Below are 13,249 nucleotides of genomic sequence, written 5' to 3' on the forward strand. Positions count from 1 at the left end.
TTGACTTATTTCCGTAGGCCATGTTGGGATCAAGCTCAGGGCCTCATACTCCTAGGCGAACATCCTCCTGTGCTTGGTCAGTAAGCACTCCAGGGAGCCCTAGAAGCACCGGAAGCACTGAGACACAGAGCAGGAGCCGCTCCCGGCCTTTCCAGGGGCCTTCGCCTGGGGTGGGAGCGATAAACATGAGTACGCCCACATTCTCTGTCCTCTGGACCAGTGATGACTCCAACAGTGTCCACATGCCATGTGCAGCGTGGGTAGGTTCACTTACAACACGTGAGACACTTACCTGCGTGTCACCAGGACCCACAAAACGATCCCTAAGAGTCGAGTTGTGAGGGACAACAATGCCTTGTGCTTTCTTAGCTAGACACTACAAATTAAGCGGCAGCTAGCAGTACTTTGAGGTTGGGCCCAAAGAACCGAGTAACTAAAAAGGAAGAAAGATTAAGGAGAACAGAAAGAAATCCCTAGGGCTGCATATACTGTCTTTTTCTGTTTCTTTAAGCACCTACTATGTGTCACAAAGAATTAGGTGCTCAGAACAGAACAGTGAACAAAGACAACGATGTCTAGCCTCGGAAGTTGCCGACTAACAGGAGAATGATTAGTGAGAAAGAAGGATATAAAAAAAAAATGGAGGATGTGAAACCCCTGTAATGGCCTACCTTAGACGGGGGACGTGAAGGCAAGGGAGATGTATCAAATTTGCCATTTGAAGAGATTGCTCTTCTATCTTGCAGCCCCTGGCATGAACCTTTGGCACATGGCTTTCCACTGGCAGCTTCTCCCACCTGTATCAGTGTACCCCAGGGCTATTGGCTTCCTAGTGCCCAGACGATGTGAGAGAACTGGGCACTGGCTAACAGTTGGCCATGGTTGATGCATGTGGTATGCACCTAACACTATCTTCCACCAGGCATTTCTGTCCCACAAGAGATTATTTCTACACCAAAACTTCACAACAATTTTTAGCAAGATTCCCTTTATTATCAAACACACATCTGAAAATGGCTTCCTAAAAAAACACAGATAGGTTATTCTTCTTTAGTTAGTTACAGAAATATGGGTATTATTTTATTACTATCATATAGTATCATGCATTAATTAAACTAATATTGACATTTCCTGCGAACACATTAGTTTTCTAAAAAAATAAACAGTAATTATAGATAGAAAATACTACTAAATATAAATTAAAAACAAAGAAATAAGAAAACAGCTCAAGATTAACAAGCTACAAAAATGACATCAACTGAAGAAAGAATTTGAACTCATACTCATTTCATATTTTGCACAGATATTTACTAAACACCTACTGTGCATGAGCCACTTTTTAGGTTTAGATTATGATGGAAAAATATAGGGGTCAACTGGTTTTCAGTGTAAGACATAAAAAAAGAGATCTAGAGGTTCTTGCAGACCTGGCTAACAGCAGTACATACTAGCCCTGATGACTGGTCATTGAAACTCTGTTGAGCATCGCTTAATGTCTAAAGTTAAGTCCTTGACTTAACATACAGCTAGTGACCAAGGCTAACTGACACTATTAGAAAAATCACTACCAACACTATACAAGTCAAGTTGTTAAGATTGGTCATATGCTTTTCTTTTTACAGATTTTTCAAAGATCATAAATCATGTTTTAGATATAAACTCCTGCATGAATTGCTATCTCAAAACAGGCTTGAAATCAGATACGAAACAAAGTTCTCTCATAATTCACAAGATGTTTTTAAACTCTACTAACTTGGGTGTGAGTATGGGTATGCATTCACACACCTGAGAAAAACAGGAAGTAAAATAGCTTTCTCCTCACAAATGGTATTCAGCTAATTAAAGAAAACCAAATTACACACATCACACACCCTCGACCAAACCCTAGACATTACATTAGGATACCTTGAACATCCTTTTAACTCTTTTTCATATAACACATTTGGATGATGCTTTTCCTCTCTCTCATCTCCTCTCAGACCCTCTCCACTTAACCTACCCACTCAACATCATGCTCTTTCTCTTGCTGTCAGTATGAATAAGATGAAAAAAAATGCCAAGACAAAAGTACACACACACTATAGACAGACAGATAGATATTCCCACACCCCCCTTTTAGTGATGGAATTTTGTCTGACTTGAAATCTGTGTAGATCTTGTGGGTCCTGCCAGTTTCTGTGTGCATTAGTCCTGTTGTATCCAGAAGACACTATTTCCTTGGAATCATTCAACACCTCTGGCTCATACGGTGCTTGTGCCTCTTCATCTGAAGAGATCCCTGAGCCTTGAGGGATTTGATGAAGACATTCCATTTATGGCTGAGTGCTTTAAACTCTCTCGGTCTCTGCACATTTTCCAGTGTGAGTCTCTGTCTGTTAGTTCCAATTTACTACAAGAAGTTTTTCTGATGAGAGTTGAGCATTAGTTTACAGGTATAGCAATATGTCATTAGGAATCATTTTATTATATCTGGGGACAGGGGTCTTTTCTGAGACTGACACTCCACCAAGGACCGTGCATGGATATAACATAGAACCTTTGCTCAGATGAAGCTCGTGGTAGCTCAGTAACCAACTGGTTTCCCATAGTAAGGGGAACAGGGATTATTTCTGACAGGAACTCAATGGCAGGCTCTTTGACCTCCCAACCCCCCAAGGGAGGAGCAGTCCTGCTAGGCCACAGAGGAGGACTCTGGAGATACCTGATAAAACAGGGTCAGATGAAAGGGGAGGAGGTCCTCCCCAATCAGTGGACTTGGAAAGGGGCAGGGTGGAGATGAGGAAGGGAGGGTGGGATTGGGAGGGAATAAGGGAATGGGATGCACCTGGGATACAGAGTTAATAAAATGTAACTAATAATAAAAAAATAAAATAAAATTTAAAAAAAAAGGGAATCATTTCATTGCTGTGTTCCTTTAGCAGAATAATAGTACTAGGTTTTCCCCGAGGCCCATGACCTCTCTAGTCTCAGATTCTTGATCACTTTAGCAGTGTCAGATATGGATTTCATCTAAAGATGGTGCTTTAGATCCACTCTAAAAGTAGTTGGTTACTTCCATAACATTTGTGCCACCATTGCACCAGTATATCTTCAAGGCAGCTCACTGTTGCAGGTCACAAGGTTTGTAACTGAGTGATACTGATGATTACCTTTCTCCTCCTGTAGCATCCAAAGTACCTTCCAGAACAATGAATGCAAGTCAGTATGAACAAAGTAAACGTTTTATCTCACAACTATTAAATCTCTGCCAAGTGGCTATTATCTCTTTTTATAAGAAATTAGGTGCTTGCTTCCGCAGCACATATTCTAAAATTGGGATAATACGGAGAAGATTAGCACGGCCCCTGTGCAAGGATGACATGCAAATTTATGAAGCATTCCTATTTTTGGTGATACTTGATAGCTTAGAAGGGGAGGAGGTCCTCCTCTATCAGTGGAGTAGGGAAGAGGCATGCATAGGGGGAGAAGAGGGAAGGTGGGTGGGACTGGGAGAGAAGACAAGGGAGAGAGCTACAGGCAGGATACAAAGTGAATAAATTGTAATAAATAAATAAATAGATAAATAAATAAATGCCCTCAAAAAAAAAGAAATTGATATTTAGAGGGTTAGGCCATTTGTCAAGAGATAACTAAGAAAGATATGCAGAAAGGACCACTGAATACTGAGTGACTATCCTAGTTTGCTTCCTGTTCTGTGATTAAATACTCTGACCCAAAGCAGCTTGGGGAGAACAGGGTTTATTTGACTTCAGGTCACAATCCATCATATGAGAGTATCAGGCAGGAATTCAAGCAGTAACAGAGGCAGGAACCATGGAGAACGCTGCTTGTTGGCTGGCTAGTTCTCAGTCAGCTTTTTTTCTTTATTATTATTATTTATTATAATTTATAATACATATATTATATATATATATGTATCCCAGTTGTATTCCCCTCCCTTATCTCATCCCGGTCCCACTCCCCACTTTCTCTTCCCCACCCCATGTCCTTCCCCTAGTCCACTGATAGGAGAGGTCCTCCTCCTCTACTATCTGGCCCTAGCCTATCAGGTCTTATCAGGACTGTCTGCATCCACACAGAAAGAGGATCCAGTTGGTCAGCATTCTTATACAACCTAGAACCGCCTGCCCAGGGGTGATACTGCACACAGCGGTCTGAGCCCCTCCTATATCGGTTAGCAATTAAGACAATGTCTCACAGACTTGCCTATGCGCCAGACTGAATGAGACAATTCTTCAGTTGAGGCTCCTTCTTCTCAAGTGACTCTAGATTTGTCAAGATGACAGCTGACAGTGACCCAAATCCATTTCCTAATCGTTGCACTACATGGCTTTGCTTCAGAGAATTTCTTGTCTGTGTCAGTGGTTGATGTCACTATCTTGAAAAAGATTTGTTTATGTCACACAACACTGTTCCCTGGTTTAATGTCATAACAATAAAAAAATATATTCAACAAGTACTAAGTCAGGAAACAATGATCTGCCTCACGTCAAGTTCCAATCCTCGGGAGTTTCTCCTCACTCGCGCCTACACTAGCTCTGGAAGGTTAATGCTAGCTAAAGTCTCTCTCTTATTGATTTACTGAATACAAAAGTTAACAGGAGCACAGACGCCTCTCCTCCTGAGCAGAACTTGGTCCCAAGTTATGGAAGAAAGTAACGCCTGGAAGTATGATGCCAGAAACTCTAACACAAGATGCAAGCCTCTGTTGCCAACACAGAAGCTGAGCGTGTGTATCTTGTTTAGACGTGTGGCCAGCAACACTCACTGACGTAAGTAAGCAAGGTGGGATGTGTGTGGCTCACGCTCCAGAGCCCTCCATTAGGAACAATGGACAAGCAACGCAGCCCACCTGTCAGGAACACAAACACCTTCCCTGAAAATCCCTATAAAGCATTCTCTTTGGGGGCAAAGGGAAGACAAGAGCCTGCTTTCTTCCAGCAGTGAACTTGTCAACAAGGCTTTCTTTCAGTCACTCTACTTCTGGATTCATTGACTCCATTGGGTGGCAGTGGTTACACTTGTTTTTTTCCTCTATTCTTACATCACAATCAACACAAAAGACTCCTGTGCCCTAAAAAGGTGCAGAGGCTTCACACCACTAGCCAGAAAGGCTATCGGTTCTGGAGCAGTGGACACCTACTAGAAACCCAAGAGCTCCATTCACTTCTGGACCTGCCTGCCTAGAGTCACATCACACAGCATGAACATTTTAGATGCCATTTGCCCTCGATTGTTTAGATGGTGCTTCCAACATTCCGGCTGTCAACCAGAGTTCCCAAAACACCCTCGAGCACAATTATTTGCTCAAGCAAGCTCACATAACCCAGTGGAGCACTGATTTACACACAAAGGCTTATAGAATATATTAAAGGGAGCTAAGAAGATAGCTCGGAGGGTAAAGTGCCTTCTGCTCATGGATGACCTGAGGTTGGATTCCCAGTACCCATAGAAAAGCTTGCTGTGGCAGTTCACAAGTGGAACCCCAGCTCTGGGGTAGGAGGTTGAGAGAAGTAGGCAGATCCCTGGAGCTCACTGGTTGGTCAGCCTTGCCAAACTGGACAGTCCCAGAAGCAATGACATAGTTTGTCACTAACCAATCAATCAATTAAAAGTAGAAGTGAACATGATAGAGGAAGACACCTGGTGTTGACCTCTGACCACCACGTGAACACACAGGGACATGCGAACCTATACCACAGTCAGACAGGCAGAGAGTAGGAATCCAGATAAAATGATGCATCAGGTGGGCTTTTATGGAGACTCAAGTCAGCATGACTGCAGCAAGGCAATCAATCAAAACATAAATAGCCTAATGTGACCCAAAGCTAACAGAATAGCTGGAGAAACTCAGCAGGGCCAGCCCTGTGCCGCATTCACCCTGGCCTCTGGTGCAGCGTTCCCCCTTGCAGGATACAGGGCCGGACATCACCACTGTATAGCAGAGTAAGCTGGAGAAACTCTCCTTAGTCAGATCTAAGGCAAAAAGAGTCTCTATTACCTGCCTTGAAGAAGAGAAATTCTAGCTCCCACAGCCTACATAAAATCCACAACACACACAGCGTATAAGTGCATGTATCATGAATGTGCATTATATATGTCCTGTGTCATAGAATCACAAATACGCTCAGATACTGTACAAAATGAGAAACTTAAACTATTTTCAAATTTCTATTTAGAAAAAATAGTTCTATTTAGAAGCCATTTTAATTATTTGTAACTCTATTATGTAACATGTGTTGAAACAATATCTATGAAGCCAGGTCTAAAAACGCAAATCTTCTGGTTTTAAAATAATATATTATTAATATTATTACATACTTCAATATTAAATATATGTGTGTCCGTATAGTCAAACTTCTCTTCTATTAGTAAAACCAAATCATTCTTAGAGGTCATTCTGAGACCCCATCTTCCATTCACTCCACTTATCCTACCCATCCATTCACAAAGGGAAACCCCAATCAATACCAGTCAATCTCATATAATCTCATACTCTTTCTTCTCTTTCTCCCTTTTTTTCCTCCTCTCCTCTCGCCCAACATCATATGGTCAATTTTTCCATATTACTATTGGCCTATTCTATAGCTTTCTATAGCACTGTCCCTATTTTCTCATAGCTCAACTTCTCTTAAACCCATTCCTGTCTGATGTACATTTTCAACCCCTCAAGATAACCAATGACTATCGCTAAATCACCATGGTCAAGTGTCAATCTTCAAGTTCATGAATATGAAGCATTATCTAACACGTTGAATACTCTGCTCCCTAAGGCAGGTTATTTGACTCTTTGGGTTTTAGTCCTACTCTACTTCAACTCTTTTTTTGTCTTTTTTGGTCAAAAATCTTCCTTCATTCCTTACCTGTGCCTCTGTTTTTGGTCTTCCTGACCTGTTCAAACCAGAAATCATTAGGATTGAATTGTGACTTTTCCTCCACTCTCATTTTCTTGCTTTAAACATCTCATTTGTCCTAAAATCTTGACCCTTCTGACCAGTAATGGCAATCTAATAATGCAGTTGGAGAGACGGTTCAGCAGTTAAGAGCACTTGCTACTCTTACAGAAGACACAGGTTCCATTCCCAACACCCAAACTCCAGCTCCAGGGAATCCAGTGACCCCTTCTGACCTCTAAGTGCTAATACTTACATTTATAACACATACATAAACTCTTGTACACACATATATACATAAAATAAAAATCATTTTTAACATGTTACTAATGCCCAAGTTTCTAGCCAGGACAGAGTCCTCTCCTATGAACTAGAGTCCACAGACTGCTGTACATCACTATTAGACAACAGCCATCTCTATTCTATGCTATCCTACATCCTGGCTTCCTATAGCAACCATCTCTAACCCACCCTACCCTACACCCTGACTCCATTTTCCTTGTCCTCCTCACACTCCTCCTCTTCCCATAAAAAGACAGTTTCACCCTCACAGCTGCACATGTCAAAAATGCTGCCATTATCTTTGACCTCCACCTGCACAATCTATGTCAAGTCACTGAGCAAATGCTGTTGCCTCTGTTTTCCAATCTGATCTGACTTCATCTCACTGTAACCACTTCCTTCCAGGCCCTAGTGTATATAACCTCACCAAGATTATAAGAATGTTCTCTGTAATGGAAATTTTAGTGTCTTTAAAAACTCAGTTATGTTATGTAAACATGTTTTTGTTTTAATCCCAGGTGTAGTCTGCTTTAGATTGTCAAGGTGGCAGTCCATGTGCCTTATGTGAGCTCTGAGAGGGGCATGATCTTTGCCAGCTGCAGATAGTTTAATTCTGAGAACTATGGAGAATGAATAAATGCCAGTGCCAAGAGAGAGATGGGGTAGGAGGGAATAGGACCAGACATGACTCTGAGAAATAAGGCTGCTGCTCCCTACTGCTGTTGATACAGTTTGATGACAAGAAGTTGGAGATATTCTGAAATGAAGATTGGACTTACCCCAAGGAACTCAAAGACCCTAACCAACAGGAAGTAGCTGAAGAGAACTACGTCCCCTCCCCCTACCTGGTGTTGGGGTGTTGGAAGGTATTGAGGTGGAGAAGGGAGAAAGAGATATAAGAAATCCCAATAAAATAAAATAGATTTTAAAATATGCCTATGGTTCTCACTGGTTTCTCTGCTTCTTCCCTTTCCTATTCACAGACAGCTCTAAGGACATCAATCAATTTGACTCCTTCATCGCCTGAGTCATGTCACATTTGGGTTTTACATCATCCATAATGCTACTTACATAAAAGCCTCGTTCTGCTGTGCTCCACAGACCTCTCCCACATGACCCCACTTGCACATGCTCCCAGCCCCTCTGATGTTCACTGCTTCTACTCTCATGGGGCTTCACCCATGATGGCACCTTGCTGTTCCCTGAGCATACAGCAGTGCATCCACTACAGAGCTCTGCTGTGAAAAGCTGTCCTAGGCCACAGGTCCCAGAGTTTGCTCCCTTATCTTCTTCAGATCTTTGTGAAGGACTATAACAGTCCAGCAGAGACCCACAGATGCAGGCTGATGCTAGTGAGCATCCTCAGAACAATGAAGACTTGGATTTGCAGTGAAGGTATTTGCTTCCAAGCCTGACAACCCGAGTTCAATCCCTGAGACCCACACCGTAGAAGAAAAAGCTGTCCTCTGACCTCCACACATGCGCCAGGGCACATGTGCACCTCCCTGTCCGCCTCACACAAATAATAAATAAATGTAATTAAATATTTACAAAAGAAAGAATCCTCAATGATAAGATCAAGGCAGTTACTCAAGGAAGAAAGGAAAACCCTGCCCTGTTTTCAGCAGGCTAGTTGAAGCCTCTAGGAGAAGCTGACCTAGGCTGGCTGCCTTCTGTTGTGTATCTCCAACAGGAGGAGAAACAAAATAAACTTAATCTCCTGGCCATTTTGTTTTCTCTGGGCCTTTCTTACATCTCAAAGATACACAGATGTGAACTTTCTACTTTGTTTCTACTGAGGACACTCAATTTCATTCCATAGTCTATGTTCACAATAATTGCTTTTGTGTTTCTCTTATTGTGTGATTTTGTCTGTCTCTAAAACCGCATGGAAGAAAACTCAGAATTTCTAAAAATAATGGGGCAGCAAAATCTGTGGCTACTTACTTCACTTTGAGATTACTGTAAGCTAAGTTACTATTCTTGGCACATTTAACTTAAAATGTCTTGTGCATATGAAAGTAAACATTTGTAGGGTGAATTTTAACTCACACTGATGTCATTATGTGTAGAAGCTATTGTCCCTGATCTCAGCTCTACCCAACACACATGCACACACACCACTACTGCCTCTTCAAACACGTTTCCAAGGTCTTAGCCATATCTAACTAAGATTCAGGCACTGAAGATATAACTGTAAAAACATAGGACAATAGAATCAAAAAGTGGTCATTTTAGAACCATGTTTTTGCTTCCTGATCAGCACACATAAATATTATGTTATAATGTAAATGTATTATACGAGCAGGTACTCCTAATACATTTTACTCTGTCATGAATACAATTTAGATTCAGATTTCTTTTATAATACATTTAAGACAATACCTTACCTGCATCTTATCTGTGGGATGGCTAATTTTAACTGTCACCTTGACACAGTGCAGGGTCACCTGGGAAACAGTCGTAATGAGGAATTTCTTAGCCCACTGTAGCCTGTGTACATGTCCACAGGAGACTGTCTTGGTTGTTGACTGAAGGGGAAAGACGCACCAGGAATAAGGGTGGTACCACGAGCTGTGCTCTCTGGACTGGAGAAGAGTGAACAGCTCAGAGGCAAGTGACCATGTGCTCACCCTCTATGCTTTCGGCTATGAAATAATAGACTAGAATCTGGAATTGGGAGCCAAATCAATCCTTTCTTCCCCAACTAGGGTGTGATGAGGAACCTGTTGGTGTGATTTATGAACCTGTTTTTGCAGGAAAGAAGACAAACAGAAGATGATGGCAGGGCAGCAGGCTCTCATCCTGCCTTTGCTTGAAGAACAGGTAGAAACACCATGACGGTTACTGACATGTTTTGCCTGTGTTTCAGATAGAGTTCCATTACAGGAGTTGTGGAAACAGAATTTATTGATTTTTGGAAAGGTTAAAAGAGAAAAATAACACTTTTTTTAGGTAGCAAATTTAGATGATAGATTGTCTTCATCCAAGGCCAAGGGATTGTTCCAAATGGAAATAGGAAAAAGTGAGGACAAAACTGGAAGACTTCAGCACACCACAAGTCATAATAAGGTTTGTAAAAGACAAAACTTTTAAAAAGACGGTCCACTGTGTGTACAGTGGGGTGAGTGCGTACCTGTATGTGTGTAAATGTGTGTGGCTAAGAGTACTGTGATTGAAAGTTATTTTTTAATCTTATGGCTAGATACTGCTAGATACTTATTTAACCAGTCACCATGCTCCACACATCAAGGGACGCTATCAAAGAAAGCAGGGGGATTCCAGAGTCTCCAAGTTAACTGTTAATTTTACCTTTTAGAGCCTTCAGCAGTAGAGATAAAATATAGAGCAAAAGGCCAAGGGAGAAAGTGATTATAATTATATAATATGTAATATTATATAATTAAATAATATATTATATATTAAATAATGCATAATATTTATATATATTTATAAGTGATTTTATATATATATATTGTGTGTGTGTAAGAAAATGCCCACTGACAGCTTTAGTTAGCCCTGAGGGATAGCCACCTGAGAAAACCCAGAGAGACAAGATGAGGGTTCCGAAGAGTGATGCCATCTATAGCTGCAGGAATCCGGGCACAACGCAAGAACTGCTCCCTGTGGAGTTCTATAAAAACAGGGCTGTGTCCTTTCTACAAAGAGGGAATCCACCTAAGTGAGGGCTGTCCCACCCACAACTCGGAAAATGGCAGTGTTGAGTGGGCCGACAGTTAAACATAAGCCTCTCCCACAGGAGCAGGCCACCCACAGAGGCACAGACTGACTGAGAATGCCTGGTAGACAGTTCATACTGCTCTTAAAAAGGACCCAAATGGGCAACTCACAACCACCTGTAACTGCAGTTTCAGGAGCATTTGATGCCTCTGGCTTCAGAGGACACCTGCGCTCACATGTACATACCCACACCCACACCCACAATTTTAAAATAAACTGTAAGTTAAACATCCTTCAAATCAGACTCATTGCTTGTTATTTAGCATATTTTTGTGCTTAATGGAAAAACTTACGGAAATAAATGTAATAAGAGATTCTAAAACCATATACAATACAAAGTTGCACCAAACATTAGGTAAGGTGTCAGGCCTTGCTCTTGTTTTCAATGATTTATATAAAGCCCCACTTGTAAGCCAAATAAACAAAGCACTACAATAGGAATTTCCATGAGTGGAACAATCTGCCTGGACTTGTGACGTCTTTAGAACCACCCTTGACAGAACCACAATGTGTCTATCATTACCACCCTCTAGAACAGTAGTTCTGATGAGACCACGATCGTTTCATCAAATCACAAAGTTGTTGAAATAGCAATTTCTTGAAAACTGAAATCCTCGCAATAAAATACACAAACTTCATGCTCCAAAGCTGCTTCTGCCTTTCCAGCTCACAGCACAAGAGGCAGCTAAATGGAAAGCTGCCTGAAGGATTAAAGGATTAAAGAGTTCCCAAACACCGTCAAAAGGAAGGGGCGGAGTCACAGGAGACCTTCCCTGGCTGTGCTGGGGCCCTTGGCCTTCACTTCTAGCCACCGGCATGGCTGCTCACCAGCTCCCTCTCACTCCCAAGTCCACCCTAAGCCCTGTGTTACCAAGCTTACAGAGAGGTCCCTCGCTGAGAGGGGCTAAACTCAAGGGCTGAACCAGAGCAGTTCAGCGGCTCAATTTCAGTTTCACATCTCCTTCATTCTTAGACTTTATTTACACACTGATTACACAACAATTAAAATTCAACTCAGCTCCAGTTTAGCCTCAATTCACAGGAATAGACCATTAGAACTACAAAGTAACTCTTTCTAAAGGAAGACTTTTTTTTTTTTTCATTTGATGCTGGAGCCTGCTTTGTTTCTGCAATTTAGTTGCATTAAGGTAGTATTCCCAGCAAAAACTCCCATACAAGAACTATTCGTGCTGATGGTACCACAATCTTATACTAGTTTTGTACTAAGTTAATAAAAGGATATACTTAAAAAAAAAAAAAATCCAAGAACAGCCTCCTTTAAAGCTTGTCTAATCAGACACAGTGCTGCATCCTCCTTTCCTGGATGCTCTCTGGAGCTGCTGGGACCTGCCTTCACTGCTCTTGACCAAGTACATGTTTTATATGGCCAAAAGACCCCTTATTCTACTTCATACTTAGACGACAGACTGAAGAAATGCACACATTTATTCAATATACAGAATTTACTCTGGGCTAAGAGATACTTTTTACAGGATCTTGAGGGCACGCTCAAGTCTTTGTGGCCAGAGCCCTCACAGAGAAAGGGCAGGTTGTCCTCCAACCTCTACAAAGGCACCACGTACCCATAACACATACACACTATATAGCAAGGTCCTGGCTCAAAACACTTTTTAAAAATCTGTTGTGCCACTGTAAGAGAAAAAAGTTAATCTAGCAATTGAAGTTGTCATAACAGCTGCATAATTACATCTCTAATTAATTTACTGCTTACTTATAACCGCAAAAGGTGCCAAAAAAAATCATGCAGCAATGATAGACTCCAATAAAAATTGTCATCAAGTGTTCAGCCTAACTAATAACTCTTAAAAATTGAAACACTTTTTGCCTACAGAATTAGACAAAAAAAAAAAAAAATACAGTATCATGCATTCAGATTTGAAGACTCAAAAATGAAAGGTTTCGTTAGTAAGCACCTCTCTGAAAAGCCAGGCCATGAGGTGGACGGCACCTACACAAAACTCTTTGTGGGATAAATGGTCTATCATCTATCTGTCTCAGTCATTCAACTCTATGTTTTTTCATTTTAACATGTTTTTAAAAGGTTGCATTTGAGACCCACAGCCAAACGTTAGGCGGAGCTTGGGAATCTTGTGGACAAGGGGGAGGAAGGATTGTAGGAGCCAGAGGGGTCAACACCCCAAGAAAACCCACAGAATCAACTAACTGAGCCCCTTAGGGACTTACAGAGACTGAACTCCCAACCAGGGAGCATGATGGGATGCACCTAGGCCCTCTGCACATATGTAACAGTTGTGCAGCTTGGTCTTCATGTGGGACTCCTAACAACAGACACAGGGGCTGTCTCTGACTCT

The 13,249-nt window shown here is 41.6% G+C and overlaps 1 protein-coding gene and 1 non-coding gene across 7 annotated transcripts in view; one reads left to right on the plus strand and one right to left on the minus strand.

Annotated features, from left to right (window-relative positions):
• The window catches only part of Myo6 (myosin VI), a 135,742-nt gene that overhangs the window by 87,883 nt on the left and 34,610 nt on the right, over positions 1–13,249 (minus strand). The window lies entirely within an intron of this gene.
• Positions 3,283–3,389, plus strand: LOC132655034 (U6 spliceosomal RNA). The gene has a single exon (XR_009592617.1). It is a non-coding gene; the product is annotated as a U6 spliceosomal RNA (small nuclear RNA).

The sequence above is a fragment of the Meriones unguiculatus genome, chromosome 6, assembly GCF_030254825.1.
Source record: "Meriones unguiculatus strain TT.TT164.6M chromosome 6, Bangor_MerUng_6.1, whole genome shotgun sequence".
Classification (NCBI taxonomy): domain Eukaryota; kingdom Metazoa; phylum Chordata; class Mammalia; order Rodentia; family Muridae; genus Meriones; species Meriones unguiculatus.